We start from the raw sequence: 6,214 nt of genomic DNA, 5'->3' as shown, positions 1-6,214 counted from the left end.
CAACTTCTGCTGTCACTGTCAAAAGAATGACACGGGACCAAAGACCAAGCCACTGTAGCCACCATTAAAAACTCGTTATGTTTTTTTAAGAGGTGCTGTGTTGCAGCTGAGAACAGAAGGAAGAGTAGATAATAAGCCACAAGCCCTTACACTAAGTGACTGGCATATGCTGGCAAACACCGGAAAATATTGGCATGCAAAGAAGCTCGTGCTACCACTTCCCCGTTATTGCACTTGTTCTGTGTGATCATTATAACTTATGGCACACAGGATGCTTGCTCTTGCGTAAACTAGCATAAACTTCTGCAAATCACACTATCAGTTACAGTCATACCAGAAAACAACCGAGCTAATTAATTGCATAATAGGGGTGCTTGTTATGAAAGGACAGCAGATGATGACCTAGAGCTTCTCAAAGGCATACAAATTGTAGCACTGAGCTGAAAGCCCCAGAAGAGCCTGTTATTTGGAAATGTGGGTTCCTGATTTGTCTTCCACTTTACTGAATCCCTCCATTTACTCACTCTCTCTGCTTTCGGTCCTGCGTGTAGCCGCTGAGTTCTGGCACCTTGTCCAAGTCTCCCCATCCTGGGAATACCGACCCCATTGGTTCTGGAATCAGAATGACCACACGGCACTTATAACATTTCCAGACAGACATAAATACACAGATTAGTCTTTTCTGCATTTTTCCTCATAAAAACAACAGCAGCTTCGAAGCACATTGGCACAAGCACTGAGATTAAGTATTGCAACCTGCTATTGTTGGCAGCACTGCTTTGGCTTCTTCTGCTTTCCCCACCTCCTTGTAATCCTCTCTCCACTTGGAGAGTAGTTAAATGCTATGTCCATTCATGTCACCACGGAGTAGTCTTGGCAGATGCACACCCCAAGGCTGGGATGTTTTTACGAGAACCGTTTTCATATTTCACTGTTTGCCTGGCTGATCCTTTATCTGTTCTAGCAGTTATACAACTAAACATACTGAACCCTCTGTCAGATGATTACATACTCCATGCCGAATTGCAGGATGTGGAAATACTGCCAAACACAGTCCTGGTCTAACTGTGCTGACTCCAGTGCACAGCTAAGAATGAATTCAGCATTTAAACTCCTTCACATCAGTCTTTGAGAATAACTAGACGCAAATTTTTAGTAATACATCTCACATTTTGTGCATCTATGCTTTTCTAGATAGGAAGGCTCCTGTGGACACCCTCCAGCTCTGAGTGGCAGGCTTGTATATACCACTCCTCTGCTCAGAGGTACTTATTCAGCAGGCTAGAATCCCCCAATTTAAAGCTGAAGGTATCTGAGCCTAGAAGCGATGGTTGCCAGGCTCCTAATGACCAAAGAAATGTGACAGAGGATGGAGCCCTTCCTTTCACTCCCCACTGTCGAGCAGCAGAGCTGGGACAGAGGTGGAGGAGAGGGAGGCAGGAGCAGAGAGGAGCTTGTTTCCCTTCTCCCCTCGAGAGCAGCCTCCTCGCTCTGCCTGCTCCCGGCTGCACAGCAAGAGCCCTCCGTCCTGGCGGCAGCTGCCTGCGGACAGTCGTTTGCTTTTCTGCAGAAAAACTTCAGGGGATTTTTACAGGTTGCTTTTCAACAGCCTCAAGCCCAAGGAAAACAGGGGGTGGGTTTTTTCTGCAGAAGCTTTCGTTACGTTCTAAACTCATGGTTCCCCAGAGATCTGTTTCAGGAGGAAAATGCTGATTTGATCTATTCCCGTATCATTCAGTTATTGCTACTGTATCAAATCATTAATGCATCCTGAAGGTCTGGTTTGCACATGATCAGAAGTGAAGCAGAAGACAGATGATTATAGCAAGAGCTCAGAAATGCACGTTCTCCGCAGGAGAATCCTAAGAGAGAACAGACACATGGTAAGAAAGAACAGACACATGGAAAGAAAGAACAGACACATGGAAAGAAAGAAAAGTAAATATACTGTTCATGAGTTTTAAAAATAGCTATCAAAATGTTCTGTGCCTAGGATTTCAAGGTGTTTTCAAAGCATCTCTGAGTCCTCCTAGTAATATGGCTACCTGGACACCTCCCAGTCATTTTAGCCAGATTTATCATGCTTTTACCTACTGTTTTCAGCGCTGTTACTCTGATCATAGCTACCCAGCACTCTTGGTATTAAATGCCTAGAAGGTTTATTTATGTATTCATGTGTTTTGACAAGAGTGGCAGCCCCATCTCCTACCAGTGAACAAAACAACATAAAAGAGGTCTAAGCAAGAGAAAACATGATCATAAAAAGGTGGAAAGGACAGTTTTTTTAGCAGGAAAGCACTTCAAAAGTGTCTCAGAGAGTGGCTGAATAATCATCCTTGACATCCCTGGGTGACTCACAAACTGAATTGCTGAAAAAAAATCCCAGACAGGTTCTGCTAATATTAGTGTTTCAGTGTATCAGTTCCCAAAGATGAGAGACCACCAAGTGGTTCCTCTTCTCAAATCATTTCTCCCCTGCATGACTTCTGTCCTGTCCGTCGCCATCCCAGCTTCTTTGGACACTAATGATAATTTCTGAGCACAGCAGATTTAATGAGGACTGCATGTTGCTGGCGATTTAGGTGGCTGCAGCTATAATTAGACAGCTGACAAAGACTGGCTTGTTGTGTGCTTTCTTTTTCTGTGATTACATATCATATTTGGTCTGCGTGCAAGAAGAAAGACAATTTTTCTTCTTTGTCATTCTCCAAACTCCTCAAGGGAGTTGATAAGAGTGTTGGCTGCTTTCTGCCACTTACCTCACTACCAGTAACAAGACATTATCATTGTTACTGAGCTGATAAGTTTTGGTGAAGTGACACGTAAAGGAATTCAGTCCGCACCCTACCTACACCACTGCTTTTCTCCCTTTTTCCAAACGTGTTGCCTTTTGGGGGGAAAATAAAATAAACAAATATTTTCATTCTGAAATACTATGTTGCTTGTTTCATGGTAATGGCTGGATGGTATTTCCCAACACATCATGGTGTCTTCCCATGGCAAAGGGAAGCAATGTGAGGTGCGAACCCTGTGGCTACAGCAGGACACGGACGTGGAAGTCAGGTCCCTATAAAAAAGGGACGATGTGAGGGTGGTCTGAAATGGTACTTTCTAATGAAGCTTTTCACTTGCAATATTTTCTGGTTCTACTCAAATCTTTGCATTTTTCATGTAGAAGACTTGACTTTCCCATGAAATTAGAGCCTTTAAAAGAAAAAGTCAATGAAAAAGTTTTTAGACAGAGCATGCTAGTAAAACACTCATTAGTTCACTAAGATAAACACGTTATCTTCAGTAATCACTAGCAGTAGTAACTTTAACTCAAAATGAATCCAGAACAGATATTTTGAGTGAGAAGGTGGCATTTCCAAGACAGTTACTTAGTTTGGGATCATATCAGTAATAACATACTGTGAAAACTATCTGTAGAGTTGCTTAAAACTATTCTTCAACTTCAATTCACTGAGAAGAGCTAGCAGAGTATTATTATGAAGATAAATGAGTAAAATAAATTCCTTAAAAAATAACACACAATTAAAAAAAAAATACTTTTGATCTCTAGTCTGCGAAATCTCCTAGTGAAGGCAATGGAAATTATACTCTCATTGGGACAAGGTTTCTACCCTACCAAAAAAGCTCATAAATAAAGAGAAAGGTCAAGTGACAGATCCAACAAGCTGGAGTTGCTGTAGATCACACCACACCTCTCCAACCAGAACCTGCCCAGAAAAAGGCAGGATGACTTTTTCTTCCAAGAGAAGCAGAAATCTTCTATAAGCTTCCCTCCCAGACTTAACTAAAAAGGTGATGTCACCATGAACAATAGCAAGAAGTGGCAGCGGTAATACTAGGCTTTGCTTCACGGTATCAGAGGGGCAGTGGAGGACTGGAAGTGGTCTACGAGGAGACGCTTTTCAGAGAAAAGCTGCATTGTAATTCCTCCATGACCAACCTAGCTTAAGTTGCTACACATTTTCTATCAGGTTGCTGCTGGCAAGTGAGCAACAAAAAGTAACTTATACATTTTAACCCCTGCCACCATTTTCTACCTTAGGAATGCCTTGGCTATTGTTTATATAACACACAAAAAGCTGTTTCCTTCAGCATAGCCCAAGCACCTTGCAACACTCAGTAGTGATACCTCAGGGTATAATTCCCAGCACCTTCTCAGTCCCCCCAACCGGCCGCCCCCACTTGCCTTTTGGGCAGACCTCCTCCCAAGTCAAGCGGGTTGGTAAAAATAGTTCTCCCTGTCTGCCCCACTTCTGATTCATGGTCCACTTAGGTAACGTCTCTTTTAGTTACACGGAATGGCTGGGGCCTCCTGGACCCCAGGGACATTACATCTTCATAAATAAGGAGATTTATTTACAGATATAAATCAAGCCACAACGTTTAGAACATGCTACAGGGAAACAGTAAAATGCAAGGGGAAAGAAAAAAGAATAATCAAAAGTTGAGGATTCCAGCCAAATTCTTCTTAAAATAGCTCTTCCAAGACATAGTGAACATTGTATCAAACTCACACAGGATCTCTAGCCAGCATCTTGGCTTCTTTCATGACTAATTTCACTCGGGCTGGGGAGTAACAATTTCCTCCCTAGCCACCGACTAACATGGCTACAACTAGGTAGACAGAGCTCAACCCGTTGTGATTGATCAGGTCCCTCTTTAGGGCAAACGATGCGTTTCATCAAAGGCTACTGTACATCAAAACGCCAGCATCAAGCAAATCTTCCTCTTTCCCACACGCACAGCCCTGCACACCCACACATACACGTCCGGCGGACAGACCATCACCTGCTAGTGTTAACATGCACACCAGTCATCACAGAGCAGACATCTGTTCGGGATGTTGCTCACTGGATTAGTATCTCCACGCTGAGATGTCTGCAAGTCTTTGAAGCATTTATATTCTAACTCCGCACTGTCTACTAGCTCAAGATGGTTTTGTCTGCAAATGTCCCTCACGCTGGCGCAGTGTTCACTGGCACGGATTATTCTGGTTAAGTGCTAAAGCGGTGATGTTAATAGGGAAAAGTCAGCCTTGTGTAGACAGACAAGATGAAGTCCACTTCTTTCAACTACTGATAAGTGGGAATTATGGAGTCCTACAGGCGTGCTCTGCACAGGAGAAGGTTTTGGAGATTTGCCTATAAACAGTGTATGTACAATTTTCTGTTTGGCAAGAGGGTCACTATTTCAGAGAAATCAAATAATGATTTGGAAATTAAAAAAAAAATATAAAGTCAGTTACAGGATCTCGCCTTAATTATACAAAGTTTTAAAATGTTCCTCAGAACAAATGCCAAAGCAAAGTTTGAGTTTTCACTGTGATTTCTGACTATAGGCTGATGCAACTCCCTCTGAGGGCATCAGTAATATCTTGAGATTGGCCTCAGAGGTAATTAAAAATTAAACTGGACAGTGGTTGCCAAGAGGTGGTAAATGCCCTTGCCAGGTCCTTCGTCCTCTGTCCCTGGCATTGGTAGCACAGGAACAGAGACCTGGCCAGGACACTTCAGAGGTCATCACGTCCGGACTCCTGTGACTGAGCACCATCACACTCAGAAATGTCAATTCTTCCTGTGCCCACCAGTTTAAAAAAAAAAAATAAATCTACAATACATGTGAAATACATGCAAGTTAGACATTACCCTAGACTTCACCATGCTGGACCTTGGGTGGTCATGAGTAATCCACAGAGGTCCCAGCATCTTCATTCATTCAGTCTAATGGGCCCTTCTCACGTGGGCTGAGCACCACACGGACATGGGTAATTTTCAACACAGCCTGTGGAGGCTACTCGCTGAACATGAGCCCCTTCTCCCTTTCAATCCCACTGCATTGTCTTAGTGCCTTTGGGAGTGTTGGATGGGGTGCCTAGAAGATGTTTCAAAAGTGAGAGACAGATTGGGGAGGAAGGGAAGGGAAGGGAAGGGAAGGGACTCACATATCTAATGCGGACAGAGTGAATTCTATACCTACACAGCTGGCTAATGCTGCCCATGGCAGGAAGCACATGCACTGGGGTTAGACATAAGGAGAGGCTACGCCTCCCTGTTTACAGTTTCCCTTACAGTGCAGCCGGCAACAGTTCCCATGTCAGGCAGGGTGGGAAAAGGAACTTGGCCCAACCGGCTGTCACAGCACCCATGAGAGGGCCCACACGTCTCCAGAGGAAAGGCTGATGACCAGCACCTTCTTGAAGCTG

The sequence above is a fragment of the Apaloderma vittatum genome, unplaced genomic scaffold (genome assembly GCF_000703405.1).
Source record: "Apaloderma vittatum isolate BGI_N311 unplaced genomic scaffold, ASM70340v1 scaffold1794, whole genome shotgun sequence".
Classification (NCBI taxonomy): domain Eukaryota; kingdom Metazoa; phylum Chordata; class Aves; order Trogoniformes; family Trogonidae; genus Apaloderma; species Apaloderma vittatum.
This window is presented reverse-complemented; position numbering follows the sequence as displayed.